The 16331-nt window shown below is 45.9% G+C and overlaps 1 protein-coding gene across 1 annotated transcript in view; it reads right to left on the bottom strand.

Moving 5' to 3' along the window:
- Positions 1–15119, bottom strand: part of FBXO46 (F-box protein 46) — a 50264-nt gene extending 35145 nt beyond the window's left edge. The window contains exon 1 of the mRNA XM_030218139.1: positions 14856–15119. The gene's annotated coding sequence lies outside the window, so the exon portion shown is untranslated. The remainder of the gene's footprint in view (positions 1–14855) is intronic.
- Positions 15120–16331: the final 1212 nt, after the last annotated feature.

Here is a 16331-nt window from a genome sequence, read left to right as displayed (position 1 = left end):
ATACAGGTCTTTATCTGTGTCATCTACTACATTAATATGTATTACTTTGCATTCTTGATTATACTTACAATAGCTATAATTTTGACTTGCTATTCAGTTTTAAATTCCTATTCCTCTGTCTCCGCCCTCATCTATAGCAAACCCCTCTCAGTCCTCCACCCTTCCCCAATCACCTCTCTCCTATTCTACTAACCAGCATCCTCCCACCAACCTAACCCTGCTCAACCCCCTTCATCTTGCTTGTTGCACAGATGCTGTGGTCTTTATAACAGCTGACCTAGTTGAAAACAGAATGACATAGTTCTGGCTGGGTTCACATCAGGCTCTGCAAAACTTAGATTAAATAATTACATTTTCTGCCTATTTAAAACCCAGACTTTTATTGACTGCTGCTCAGTCTGCCTTCAGGCACCAGTCCTCAATCTTACTTTGAACTTCTTCCATTTATTTTATTTATTATTTGTTACATTTGTACCCCACATTTTCCCACCTATTTGCAGGCTCAATGTGGCTTACATTTTGGATGGAGAAAGGAAATTTTATCTTCCCTTCACATTGCAAATAACTCTCCTCATGCCCTGTGATTGGAGCTGGATCCTTATTTACATCTAACCCTCCTGGACAACAAAGAAAAAGTCTACAGAAATCTGCATCAATTGGACCAACAACTGGACCATCCAAGGATATCAGAACCAGAAACTATAAAATTCATACCTGCAATCCGGGAGTCAAAAAACTGTATAATATATTTCTAAAACTTTGAATCTGTTAGATTTCTTAAAGCTAAAGCAAATATCAGCAATCCCCTCTACAAAGCAATTTACATAGAAGTGCTAAGTATAGCCATTTTTTTTCCTCTGTTGCTAGAAGCCTTTGATCTCACAGGCCTGGTCTGAATTTACAACTTTAAAAAGATCTGTTTCTTTCAGAATATTAAGTAGAGGAGTGTGGTAGCCGTGTTAGTCCACTCTGTTTGATTTCTATTGATAACCAGATCCTTGTTAAGTCCTTTCTGTTGGGTGTTAAAATATTCAATCATTCTGACTTCAAAGGTCTTATGTTCTTGTATGGTTTTAAAGTTACCTTTCAGGATTCTCACCGTGAAGTCACTGGTACAGTGTCCTGGTCCTGTAAAATGTTGACCAACAGACGTGGGAACCCTGCTGGCACCAGTATTGTTCATATGATGTCTATGTAAATTGAATCTTGTCTTAAGCATCTGGCCTGTTTCTCCAATATAGCATCCTTCGTTACATTTTTTACACTGAATGATATATACCACATTGGAAGATGAGCAAACTATGCCAAAATATTTCACAGGACCCCAAAGTCATCCACAAAGGAAAGATATTCAACATAAAGGGATCTTTCACTTGCTCATCTTCCAATGTGGTATATATCATTCAGTGTAAAAAATGTAACGAAGGATGCTATATTGGAGAAACAGGCCAGATGCTTAAGACAAGATTCAATTTACATAGACATCATATGAACAATACTGGTGCCAGCAGGGTTCCCACGCCTGTTGGTCAACATTTTACAGGACCAGGACACTGTACCAGTGACTTCACAGTGAGAATCCTGAAAGGTAACTTTAAAACCATACAAGAACGTAAGACCTTTGAAGTCAGAATGATTGAATATTTTAACACCCAACAGAAAGGACTTAACAAGGATCTGGGGTTCCTAGCCCATTATAAACCATAAAGCTGTATGTCTCTGTTGATCACCCTCCCCTCACCTATCCACACCCATCCTGTTAGAATATCAATGATATGCTTTGATGTCCCCATGCATACTTCCTACCCACCCCCCTCCTCCCACCCTGTCAGACTGTCATAGTAATGCTTGAATGTTTTCACTTATATACACTGTCAGCTAGCACATTTGCTTATTTCCGATCTGAGGAAGAAGGGCAACCTTCGAAAGCTAATCAAGAAATGTATTAAGTTATGTCCAATAAAAAAGGTATCATCTTATTTTCTTTTCCATGTTTTATTTTGTTTGATTTCTATTGATAACTTTCAGAATATTTAAAGCCTTAACCCTGCATTTGCCAACTAGTAAGACTGTGAACTCCACAGAGTGGACTGTAGTGCCCATCCAGTGAAATTCTGCCCAACTAGTTTCAGACACAAAAAAATGTGCATTGGGCCCAAACATCATGCAAGTATCCCAGTGGTGTGTGGGAGAGGAAACCATAACCCCCATAAATCAAAGAGACGGCAAAACTGCAAGAGGTCAAACACCTACATAACAGTACTTAAAAGATCACCTCATTGCCACGCCAAAACTACCACCAGACCACCCTTGGGAACTATAGGAATGGTGAATGCCAGATCAGCTGCAAGAAATCCTCAGTGATCCATGATGCCATAAATGAACAGCATCTTGACATCCTAGGAATAAGTGAAACCTGGTTAGATAAAAGTGGGGGTTTACCACTGGCTGAACTATGCCCAACAGGTTTCAACATCTAACGTCAACCAGGACCAGGAAGACGGGGTGGAGGGGTAGCAGTCTTGATTCGGGATACAATCAAACTGCGCAGAATATCCATCCCCCAGCTACATGAATCTGAATCTCTTAATACAACTTGAAGAGGAGAAACCAATCTGGCTGCTCATGGTATACAGAGCACCTCGTAACAACACATTATCTGTGCAAGAACGCCTAGACCTGATTACTCAAGTGACCCTGAATTACCGTAGGCTGGTGATCATGGGAGACTTTCAATCTACACATCAAAACCCCAGATACCACCACAGCTGCCTTCTTGGACACGATGACAGCACTAGGATTTACACAGGTGATCAATTTTCCAACCCATGAAAAGGGTCACATACTAGACCTGGTAGTCTACAAAGGGGTGGATATCCCAGAATTCTTGGATAACAGTATTGAAATAACACCCTTATCATGGTCAGACCATTTCTAATTAAATTCTCCTTAAGTGATCACCTAAAACAAATGGCACCTCCCAAAGTTTGGAAGGAGATCAGAGACAAAAAAAGCTGACCCCTGAGAATTTCCTAGAGGCCTTGGACTATCCACATGTGGATGAAAAGACAACAACAGTGTCAGAACAAGTTGACATCTGGAATACACACTTAGCCAAGACCTTGGAGAAAACAGCACCACTAAAAAAAGATCTTATGCCCCACTCACAAACGCTCACCTTGGTTTTCTCCAGAACTTCAGATCCTTAAACGTGAAGGATGAAAACTGGAAAGGAGATAGCGCAAGCGCAAATCTCGCCTGGATGAAGACAGACTAAACTGTAGGAAGCACATGGCAAAGTACCGCTAAGCCTTAACAGCAACCAAAAAAAGGTGAAATTAGATCTTACCTGCTAATTTTCTTTCCTCTAGACCCTCCAGACCGGTCAAGACGCGTGGGTTATGTCCTCCTACCAGCAGAGGGAGACTGAGAAAACACTAAGCTTTTGAAGCCTGTATATATAACCTGTGCAGAACCTCCACTAGCCAGTATACCCCTGACAAAGCAGAGAAACAAAAAACACTAACAACAACTAGCAACCCTGTACGTGGTCACAGTAAACTGCAAAAACAAGAAACATCTTCCGCTTGCTCTTACGGAAACATGTTCCTTTGCCTTTGATAAAACAGTTGGGCTTCTACAGGTGGACTATCAAAGAAGAGCCCCACCTGTCCCGGACTCCTATCACAAAACAGAAATAAACAGTCTGCAATTAGAGAAACAACAATTTACAGCAGCCAAGAATTATCCAACAAACACACCTCCTGGCCTCCAATACAGACAGGGCGGGCTCTTGACCGGTCTGGAGGGTCTAGAGGAAAGAAAATTAGCAGGTAAGATCTAATTTCACCTTCCTCAGCGACCCTCCAGACCGGTCAAGACGCGTGGGACGTACCAGAGCAGTAACTAACTTATGGGAGGGACCTACTAAGGCCAGAGGTCAAAACTGCTGCCCCAAAGCGCACCTCGTCCTTTGCATGCACAGGAATCCTATAATGCTTCACAAAGGAATGCAACGAAAACCAAACCGCAGCCCGACAAATATCTAACAGAGAAATCATACTATTCTCCGCCCACGAGGCTGCCATTCCCCTAGTGGAATGAGCAGACCAGCCCCTAGGCACCACAGGACCCTTCCCCAAGTAAGCAGATGCAACCGCCTCCTTCAACCACCGTGCTATGGTCACCTTAGGAGCCGCTGCACCCTTCTTTGGGCCACCATGAAGAACGAACAAACGGTCAGAGGCTCTGAAGTCCTGAGTTCCAGAGAGATAACAACTCAAAACTCTCCTGACATCCAGCTTGGCAATACCACGCTGCTCCGAATCTCCAGCCATATCACCCAACACTGGCAGAGAGATGACCTGATTAACATGGAACTCGGAAACCACCTTGGGCAAAAAAGGAAAGCACCGTCCGCAACGAAACCTTTCCCTCAGAAAGGACAAAAATGGTTCCCTAAAAGACAAAGCCTGAAGCTCTGAAACACTCCGTGCTGAAGTAATCGCCACCAACAAGACCGCCTTTAAAGATAAATCCTTACAAGATGCCGATACCAGAGGCACAAACGGAGGCCTGATCAAAGCATCCAAAACTAGCTTCAAATCCCACGGAGGCACCATCCGTCACTGAGGCGGTCGCAGCAACTTAACACCCTTCAAAAAACGCACTACCTCAGGCACAGACGCGAAGGACTTTCACTGAAGCTTCCCACGAAAACATGACAAAGCTGCCACCTGAACCTTCAGTGTAGACAAGGCCAGACCTCTATCAACACCATCGTGCAAAAATTCCAAAACTTCCGCCACCGAAGAGTGAAACGGCCGAACTCGATGGTCTTCACACCAGTGCTCAAAGATTCTCCAAACCCGGACATACGCCAAGGAAGTGGATCGTCTACGGCAACTCAACATCGTAGCAAAGCCACTGGACGAAAGCCCCTTCTTCTTCAACTTGTGCCGCTCAAGAGCCAAGCCATAAGCGAAAACCGAGCCGGATCCGGCATGATTATCGGGCCTTGACACAGAACTGATCCCAACAAAGGCAGGGCCGCCGCCCCTGCCAACCGCACCAGGTCTCCATACCATGGTCGACGCTGCCAATCCGAAGCTACCAGAATCACCCGACCGGAGTGATGTTCGATGCGCTATATTACTCGACCGACTAACAGCCACAGAGGAAACACATACAGTCACTCCCGAAGCCAAGGCAACAGAAGAGTGTCGATTTCCTCCGCTCAAGGGTCTCTTCAGCGACTGAAAAAAAAAAAATCTCTGAACTTGCGCATAGCGAGCCGTTGCCCTAAGATCACCGAAAGTCCCCAGACCGACACAACTCACTGGAACACTGACCGAAGAAAAGACCACTCTCTGGGATCTAGAGTGTGCCTGCTGAGATAATCTGCATCTATGTGACCTACCCCGGCCACATGCGCTGCCAAGAGAGCCTGAAGATGAGTTCAACTGCGCCGCCAAGGCTCTTTGTTCCCCCCTTGACGGTTGACATATGCTACTGCCATGGCATTGTCACAGAGCACTCGGACTGCCTTGTGGCGAACCACCGACGTCAAGGCCTGGAGCGCCACCCGAATGGCCCGAGTTTCCAGCCGGTTGATGGACCACTCTGCTTCTGCCCGAGACCACCGGCCTTGAGCTACCTGAGACAATGTGCCCCCCAACCTTGCAGACTGGCATCCGTGACCATTACCAGCCCCTGTGGGGACTCCAACGGCATTCCTTTCCCAAATTGCGCGGACTGAGCCACCAGCGGAGACTGAGACGAGGGGCCACCGACAGCGGACAACACATTTCCAAGTCCTGCGACAGAGGGGACCAACGACTGAGCAGAGCTGACTGTACCTGACGCATGTGCGCCCTGGCCCACGGAACTACCTCTATGGTCGCCGCCATCAGGCCCAGGACCTGACGATAAGTACGGGCCGTCGGCGCCTTCTCTGCAAGGAACCGACGAATCGGACCCTGTAACTTGGAACCAAAAGGCTGCACAAAGGAAAGTGAAGATAAGCTTCCGTCAAATCCAGGGAAGTGAGAAACTCTCCTTTCCTGACCGCACCAGTGACCGACCGCAACGTCTCCATCCGGAAAGAGGGCACCTTGAGTGCCGCATTGACCCTTTTGAGATCTAAAATGGGACGAAAAGTGTCCTCTTTCTTGTGGACCACAAAATAGATCAAATAGCACCCTGAGCGTTGCTGATCTGAAGGAACAGGAACCACGGCTCCCAACGCGAGCAGCCACCGCAGAGTGTCCCTCACTGCTGCCCTCTTGCTCCAAGACCGACAGAGGGATTCCAGAAACACTTCGGGAGAACAGCTTTCGAATTCCAGCGCACATCCGCCTCGAAACACCTTGAGAACCCACTGATCTGACCTGATTTGGGCCCAACTCTGGTAAAACAGACTCAGCCGAGCCCCAACATGCACCAGAGCCTGAGCCCGCACACCTTCATTGGGAATTGTGGCCTGAATACTAACCTCCCGCGGAAAAGCCACGCCCTCCGCGATGACTCTCACGAAAGAACTGTGTGCGCTGGAAAAACCGACCCCTAGAGGTCCTACTACTATTAAACATTTCTATAGCACTACTAGACTTATGCAGCGCTGTACAAATTAACATGAAAAGACAGTCCCTGCTCAACAGAGCTTACAATCTAAATTGGACAAACAGACAGCTAGGGGTAGGTCCCACTCGATCTGCCCGGCCTATACCGCTGAGCCTCCCTAAACCGTCCCCGAGAGGAACTAGTTCTGGCCCCTGCCTTGAACCGAAAATCTGGAAGCCATAGAACCTTGGTATCACTAAGACCTCACACTAACTTGTCCAAATCTTCTCCAAAGAGCATAGCTCCCTTAAGTGGCAGAGACCCACAACCATAGCCATATTTTTTGTCTGAAGTAGGCAACAAATCATAAAAGCCTCAGACAAAAAGGATGAACCCATGTCCAAGTCGGCTAACTCCTGACCCCCAGAAGAACCAACATCTACCGAATCATCCAGGAGCTTCTCGGCCCAACGAAAACATGCCCGAGCTACCAGACCCCCACAAACCGAGGCCTGCAGGGCTAGAGCCGACAAAACAAAACTACGCTTGAGAAAAGATCCCAACTTCCTATCCTGAGGATCACGGAGGGCCGTTCCTCCATCAACCGGGATAGCCGTAGCTATAATTACTGCCGTCACTACTGCATCTACCGTGGGAGCCTTAAAGGAATCCCTATCGTCCTGAGGGAGGGGATAAAGCCTCGCCATTGCCTTTGCCACCTTACACGGCAAATCCCATTCCTGACAAATCATCTCCCGGAGATCCTTGTTCATAGGGAAGGATCACGCCTGACGCTGAATGCCCTTCACCAACGGATCCTGGACAGTTTCCCCCAAAGCCACCTCAGGACCAAACTGAAGGGTGGACGACACCTGATCTATGAGTTCTGACAGCTCATCTCTATGGAAAATCCGCACTACTGAAGGATCCTCTCCAGGAATCCAACAATCCTGCTCCTGAGAGCCGTCAATTCCATCTGACTCCCCCAGATCACTAAGCGCAGCTTCTGCAGCTACAGGAGAAAAATATTGCCTGTCCTCTGACCACTCTAACCGTGGTCTCTCAGCCAAGACGGAAATAGCCCCCCTCTTCCAATTGGGGGGGGGGGGGGGGGGGGGGGGCCCCGATCTCCAGGCCTGATACCGCGTCCAGACAAAATCTGGAGGAAAGCCCACCATTCCTGGACCGTCATTAGGCCCTTTTGTGCCAAAAACGGAGGCCGCAGGCCCAAAACCAGCCGGCTCCACGGGCCGCGTCAGACTCAAGATGGCGGCTGTTCCCGCCGAAACTGTTCCCGCTGACAGCGGCCCTGCCTACGCTCCCGCTGACCCGGAGACTCCCGACACCATCGATCCCTCCGCGGTCAAGTCGGGGGGTGCCGCAGCCACCTTTATAGGTGCACCGCAAAGCTACACTGAGCGCCCGGCGCCTCTACCCCTCGTCACGAGCACGCGCGACATCGGAGGAGCTGGGCCGCCATAAACCACGAGGGAAGGGAAAAGCTGTTCCGCAAACGTGCCAAACCAAAAACTCACTCACACTGCAAAAGCAGTGGAGAAAGCGCTGCTCTCTCGTTCCAGCAAGGAATCAAAACCCCCGTTCGGTCCGCTGAAAATAAAGAAATAAATGCCCTTAAAGGCACAGTACTCCAACTCTGGCAGCTGGAAATTGTAAGGCACTCAAGGCTACAATACTGAGAAAGCAGCCGAGGCACAAAGCTGCCAAGCAAAACGAAATAGAATAACTGACCTTAAAGGCACAGTACTCTAATTCTGGCATCTGGAAATTGTAAGGCACTCAAGGCTACAATACTGAGAAAGCAGCCGAGGCACAAAGCTGGCAAGCAAAATGACATAGAATAACTGACCTTAAAGGCATCGTACTCTAACTCTGGCATCTGGAAATTGTAAGGCACTCAAGGCTACAATACTGAGAAAGCAGCCGAGGCACAAAGCTGCCAAGCAAACAGAAATAGAGAGCAGCACAGGGGGAGGGACCCAAACATAGGTGTAACACCCCAGGGGGAAAAACTGGGCCCCACCAGACCCAGGGCCCCAAAGCACTTTTTTTTTTTTTTTTTTTTTTTTTTTTTTTTTACACACACACGTACAGGGTACTGCAACAGAATAAAGTTTGGAAGGAAAAAATCCTACGACCCAATGACAAACTACCTCACCAGATTATTGGAGACTGCACAGGCTGTCAACTGCTACCTCTGCTGAGACTGAGAAAATACTGGCTAGTGGAGGTTCTGCACAGGTTATATATACAGGCTTCAAAAGCTTAGTGTTTTCTCAGTCTCCCTCTGCTGGTAGGAGGACATAACCCACGCGTCTTGACCGGTCTGGAGGGTCGCTGAGGAAACAGTATTTCTCTCAATGCATTGAACAGGCTGCCAATTCAACCAAGCAGTTGCAGTAGTAAACAGCCTACTGCAGCCCCCACAATAGAACCAGCCTGCCCAGTCTAAACTGAACTGCAATGATATTGTTGCATACTTTGCCAACAAAATTAAAAGTCTCCACCAGGATTCACAGGCAATCCCACCCAGTCCCCAAACAGTCAACCAGGGGTGCACAAACTCGCCCCCTCCTGACAGATGGGACACTTTTAACCCAATGACACAGGAGAGCCTTGACAAAATCCTAAGAAAGAGACCTTCGACCAACTAAGAGATCCCTCGATCCCTGCCCATCAAAGATAGTGCAGCAGGCAAGTATGGGCCTCATAGAAGGCGCCACAAAAATTGTGAACACCTCTCTTTCTAATGGGCAGCTATCAACAGCATTAAAAAGGGCAGTGGTCCGCCCTCTGCTGAAGAAAAACAACCTTGATCAGGACAAACTTGAAAGTTACAGGCCAGTATCCAACATCTCGTTTCTAGGGAAACTCATAGATCTAGGGAAACTCATAGAACAAAGTCTGTGTTCAACTTAATAATTGGTTAGAAAAGAGAAACTGTCTAGATCCATGTCAATGTGGATTCAGACCTGGTTATGGAACAGAAACAGTCCTCGTATCCCTACTAGATGATCTTCACAGAAACCGAGAAAAGGGATTCGCCTCGATGTTAGTACTGCATGACTTCTCAGCAGCTTTTGACACTGTGGATCATGATATCATGCTAGCACGACTGACAAACAGGTATCAATGGAACAGTACTTGCTTGGTTCAGATCCTACCTATCAGACAGGCAACAATCCATGCTTGGCAGCAACTCATCACCACCATGGACACTGACCTGCGGGGTACCACAAGGATCGATACTGTCACCTATTCTGTTCAATACCTACCTCAAGCCACTAGTTGAGCTGATTCAGTCAATGGACACTCAGTTCTACATCTATGCGGATTATATGTGGCTACTCATACCCACTGAATCTGATTTACCTACAGCCTTGAATAAACTGATTACCTGTCTAACATCAACTCAAGAATGGGAAAACACAACAAACTTTGCCTGAACCCAAGTAAAACCGAGCTTCTCTGGGTCCCTAATACAAGTGGATACATACCTGACATCAAAATCCCGTTTAGGAAGTACGAACTCCCTCTCAAATCACAAGTCAGGAACCTTGGAATACAGTTAGATTCAACACTTACTCTGATTCCCCAAATCCAAGCAACCTTCAAGAGCTGCTTCTACTATTTGCGACAGCTATGCTGCATCTCTCCTTACATCGAGAAGGTAAATCTTATCCCAGTTGTACCTGCCATGATAACATCAAGACTGGATCACTGCAATGCACTATACAATGGTCTGACTACAGAGGGCCTGCACCAGTTCCAGTTGATTCAGAATACAGTAGCAAGACTCATAGAAGGTTGCAAGCGATGTGACCATATCACACCATTTTTGCAAAAACTTCATTGGCTAAATACAATACAAGGCTAAATTTAAAACTCTCTGATCTTCAAGGCCCTGAGTACCTGAAAAATAGGATGATCCTCCACACACCGCCAAGGAAACTAAGATCCTCCCAAGGACTTTCACTAACCATACCCTCTCCAAAAGACATTAGATGATGTGATACCCGCAAGCAAGCCTTCTCCGGAGTAGCTCCCACACTCTGGAATGCACTGCCTGAAAGGATGTGCTTAAGACAAGACTATCTCTACCTCAGTAAGCAGGTGAAAGCTTGGCTCTTCAACCAGGCCTTTAATGGACGACGTAACTAACTCGTTAGTCTCACTCACACAAGAAGTGACACGGGCTGCAAATACTGAAGCAGGACAAGTTTATTCACTCCTACCCTAGCTGAGATATTATTTAACCATTTCTTTAAATCAATCGCCTTACTTTCTAACTCTTCGTACTTTCTTACCTATCTATATATGTTACATCTTTGCTTTACTCTCAATTATAATGTTCTATTACGTATTGTGTTGAAATTGTAAGTAGTATATCATGCCATACTTTGTATTGTTTTTGAATATTTTTACTGCTGTAATTGTCTATTGCTCATGTTTGATCTATTCTTACTGTACACCGCCTTGAGTAAATTCCCTCAAAAAGGCGGTAAATAAATCCTAATAACAAAGAAATAACAGCTGTTTTTTTCCTTGCTCATCACTACTACTACTACTACTATTTAGCATTTCTATAGCGCTACAAGGCATACGCAGCGCTGCACAAACATAGAAGACAGTCCCTGCTCAAAGAGCTTACAATCTAATAGACAAGAAATAAAGTAAGCAAATCAAATCAATTAATGTATACAGGAAGGAGGAGAGGAGGGTAGGTGGAGGCGAGTGGTTACGAGTCAAAAGCAATGTTAAAGAGGTGGGCTTTCAGTCTAGATTTAAAGGTGGCCAAGGATGGGGCAAGACGTAGGGGCTCAGGAAGTTTATTCCAGGCGTAGGGTGCAGCGAGACAGAAGGCGCAAAGTCTGGAGTTGGCAGTAGTGGAGAAGGGAACAGATAAGAAAGATTTATCCATGGAGCGGAGTGCACGGGAAGGGGTGTAGGGAAGGACAAGCGTGGAGAGATACTGGGGAGCAGCAGAGTGAGTACATTTATAGGTTAGTAGAAGAAGCTTGAAAAGGATGCGAAAACGGATAGGGAGCCAGTGAAGCGACTTGAGGAGAGGGGTAGTATGAGTAAAGCGACCCTGGCGGAAGATGAGACGGGCAGCAGAGTTCTTAGTTTGAGATGCGTACTGCCTGAGCTCCCATGCTGGTCTTTCGAAACTGGAAACCAAAAGACCCATGTGAGAGTCTGAGCACCACATAGCTCAAACACACTTACTGAGAGTCATACAGTGCTGATGAGGAAGAAACAGCTCAACAATCCAAGATGTCATGGTGATATTTCCAGTCACTATGATGACCTGGCACCAAGGATAGGTTGGAGCCCTGGTTTAGAAAGGACAAAAAGAGGAAGACTATCTGCTTCTTCTTCTTAATACTCCAATTCTAACAGGTTAATACTCTGCAAATGTTATGCTGAGCTTCTGATTTAGGAATTAGTCTCCTACTACTTGAGGGATTGCATTTTTCCTTTACATTTACCAACTTCTTCCGGTTATATTTCCTGGATCTTTCTTTAACGTGAACTAATTATGGGATAAACTTGGTGACTCTTTCCCCCCTAGTTTTTTTAAAATATCAACTGTGATCTATAAAGGCCCTGTTTACTAAGGTGTACTAGTGTTTTTACCGCGGCTAACACTAGAGACACCCATAGGAATAAATGGGTATCTAGTATTAGTGCGTACCTACAGCACGGCTTAGAAAACAGGCCCTCAGTTTTTTTCTGAAGTTTGCTTGCTGCTTTTTCCTTTCAAAGATCATCTTTGATTGTACTGTTTGAAAATTGATACATATAAAATAAAAGGGATGAGGAGAAATATTATTACTGACATGGTGGCTATTGCTTCAAAGAGCCCATCAGATGATGGGTTGCTGTGCTTTTCTATCAATGATTGGAGTTCTTATTTGTTTGTACGAGAAGTATTTCTTTTTAATGTAAACCGTTCTGTTTTGCAATAGCAATAAGAAACGGTATATAAAAATGAATAAATGATGATGAGGCAGCAAAATTAAAAACAAAACAAAACCTGTGACAGAAATGTTAAAATGCTTGGACAGCAAGGTAGTGAGGACAACTCAAGAGACAGAAAACAAGGAGAAAAGTCTTGATCTGGTGAGACTGGATGGGCCACTTGGTCTTTGTTTGTGGTCATTAGCTCTCGGCCATGTTTTCACAAGTCCTTACTAAAGTTATAGGGACAGTAAGGGCCACAAAGTAGAGCATGGCACGGGGACAGGGACCCGAGGTAACCACGAGGTCAGAGCGGGGACAGAGACCCTGGGGACGTGGATGAACTTTGCCCCCGTGTCAATGAACTGGACCATTATTTATGTTTGAGTGATGCAGACAACAATATTTTGATTTTTTGGAAAAACAAGCAAACGTGCTGGCAATAACTGGCAAAATTTGCAAGGGGGATCATGTACATTCCTGCTATCAGTGCATCTTCTGAGAAGACATCTTCTATAGCAGGAAGGACTATGGAAGACAGGAGAGCTAGACTGAATCCTGAGATTGTTGATGACTTATTTATCTACAGATTTAAAAATAATAACAGTGCTTTATAGGATATATTTCTCCCCAACTAGGGCATACAAGAACGGGTTGTATTTTGTACCCCTGGACATTTTAACAGGGTGGTGTAGGATTCCATGGGGTAGTAGAAGTCAGCTATTGTTGGGGTTGGAAGGGTAGAGGGTGGTGGGGTTATTATAGTTGTTCATTGTTATTGTTTTCTATTTGTGATTTATAAACAACAGCTTCACAGCATATTGTACCTTTTTATACTTTAATAAAAATATTTAGTATAAAATCACAAGTGTTTGAGGCTTCTGCAGATGTGAACAGAGCCCGCTGGGATGGGGCGGGGACAGAGACAAGGCCCATGGGGACGGGCCAGGGATGAAGACGGAACCTGCGGGGATGGGGTGGGGTCGGAGACAGAATGCACAGGGACGGGGCAGGGCAAACTTGTCCCTGCGTCATTCTCTAACCACACAGTCCTTAGTCTCTTCTGGGTAGTTTTTTTTTTGTGTGTATTTTTTAAATGCATCTCACATCAGCATCCTGCACACTTTGTGCTGTCTCAACATGATAGAGATTAAACATTAATGAGAACAGCTTGATATTTAAACCTGCAAGGGTTATGACCTTTTTAAAAGCACACCCAGCTGTTGTCTGAATGCACATTCACATGCAAGGTTTATCCCTATCCCATATCCAAATAGTTACGGGGGCTGCCAGTGAAATAGCTTCATATCTAGCTGTTAGGCCAAGCCACTCCTGTTTTTACTACTTCAACTGAACTTCCTGCTTTTATAGAAATAGACATGATGGCAATTTAAGGACCCTATGGATCATCCAATCTTTAAAAAAAATCAGACAGGAGTCCATTTCTAGAATGAGTATGACAAAACTCAAAACTAAATAAACCTAACCAGCTGGCAACCATGTGCACAGATGGGGTGGTCATGATAGCTTTTAACTTGGGCAAAAGGAATAAAAGCACAATTTAAAACTAAAAAAATATGGGGCATGGGTATAAAACTCTGGTTAGAACCAACCACTCACAACCACACTCCTGCCTTCTCCAGGGCTTGAATACATCTTGCAGCAAGATATCCGAACAGTGCTGCGTCTGCACCATGAAGTCTATTAGGAAAACAGCTACAGTCAACCAGTGAAAGTGACAAGAGAAAGCTTAGTGTATTACATTGCATTCATTGTCTGACAGCAGTAAAGAAAAACAGCCCATGTTTGGAATGCCAGTACAGTAATAGTTCATTAAAAGTGAACTAAAAGCAGAGACAAGGGTCAGTCGGAGATCAACCATACCAAGCAACCCAAAGGTGCTGGCCCACAAGATTCTGCACCCGTGGTGATGCTTTCACCTATCTGTGGTCTCGCCTTCACATGGGTCTCCTCTTGTCATTTAGTTGTCTAACATGCATTAATTCCATGCCTCTGCGCCTCCAGCAAAACTCCAATGTTCACAAGCCCTTCCTACACCCACCCCGGATCAGTCTGGCTAGGATTTTTCCCAGGTCATTTTTACATCAGAATACATGATGCTGACGTATAAGTCAGGAACTAAACAATTAAGCAAGGACATCAGACCTCGGCTCCTTATGATTACAACTATCATCCCTTTGCAGACTGGGCACTGGCCTACTATTTTAGGGGGAAGGATAGGCCGCACGGTTCCTGTGATTTGGGAGTTTCACCCTTATCCCTTCTTTATTTCCTTGAGCTCCAGCTCTTACCTGAGGAAATGCGAAGCAACAAAGGATCCTCCTGGATAGTCTGGGGCTTTAAATCGAGCTCCGTGCTCGGGCCTGGCGGCTGGACAGTAGAGCGATCCAGGCCCCACTGCCGTCAGTACATGAGCCTCCCCCGCCCCAGGTTCCCTCCTTCCCTACCCCCACTGTTATTGTTATGATGTTGCCTCTGTCTTTGCTACCTGTTCCCTTAAAGGCACAGACCCAATACAATAAGGGAGGAGGGATACTGCTCTCAGCACAACACATCCTACGTTTATATCCGGGTATTTCGTTCACACAGACACGGCGTGCAAAGCCATTTGTTGACAAGCGCTATATGGCAAGGTCTGGCGACCAATCAGCAGGCTGAGATTGGGGTATGCCCATATTAGGATCATGGCAGTGCCTCTGCTCCACCCATCTGGGGCTGGGTGTTGGGGGGAGCGTCTGCAAAGTCTGCACCTTGGCGAGACGGTGTGGTATATAGTAGAAGAAACTTGAAAAGGCTGCAGTGTAATTTCAACATGATTTTTTTTTCCTTAGGACGCTGAAATCCAGTCCCAGTCTTACTTTCAACTGCAATGCATTTGACTTTATGGACTGGTTTAGATTTGATTACTCGCCTATCCGAACTGAAGGGAATTACACAGATGTACAGTAGGATCAATAGGGCTGCATTATGATATTCTCCATTTTATTGTCCTTGACTTTCCGAATAAGCCCTATGTTTGTTTTTCTGCGACCCCATACTTAGGCTTTCAACATAATGTCCACACAGTGACGATCAATGGCTTGCATGATGACTCCTACTGTGGACCCCAAAGCATTTTATTTCGATTTCTTATCTCTTGTGCATCACTTCTCACTTCTCCACGCTAAAGGCCTCACGTTCCAACGTGCAATAATTCAAGTGAAGTGATGGGGTTTGTGTTTAACATGCACTAAACTGCCTCCAGTCTCTGCTGCAACTCAGAGCTGCTAGCGAGAGATCTCACAATCAGGGGATTCGGGGACATTTGAACTTTCGAACTGCTGACCTAACTGGAGTAGATCAACTAACTGGTTTTTCTGTGTCTTTATCGTTTTTTTGAGCTGGGGTGGAGCCCTCATAATTTGCAGGCCATATCTCATTTCACACCATTCTCCTGTACTGAAACTGGTGGCAATGAATATGGCAGATGCTCCCACAGCCTTAATTGACAGATTTCTGTTTAAAGGGGAAGTGCGAAACGGGAGAAAAATTAAGCCTAGTGGGAACTGAGGGGCTGTGGGAAACAGAGGTAGGTCCAGAGCCCTCATCTCCTGCTAGCAATAGTAATATGCTCTGGGGAAGGTGCTGGAGGGTTTATATTAGAGAGCCGCATGGGAAGTTGAACGGGGTTTGCGGGATTCCCGCGGGGATGAAGGCAGTTCCTGCAGGGTTCCCGTGGAAGTGTAAGCTGCACCTGCACCAGCCTCTCATCTGCCGAGTATCAAGTT

This window comes from Microcaecilia unicolor, chromosome 11, assembly GCF_901765095.1.
Source record: "Microcaecilia unicolor chromosome 11, aMicUni1.1, whole genome shotgun sequence".
In the NCBI taxonomy this organism is placed as follows: Eukaryota; Metazoa; Chordata; class Amphibia; order Gymnophiona; family Siphonopidae; genus Microcaecilia; species Microcaecilia unicolor.
The sequence above is the reverse complement of the archived record's forward strand: the minus strand, read 5'-3'. Positions and strand labels throughout refer to the sequence as shown.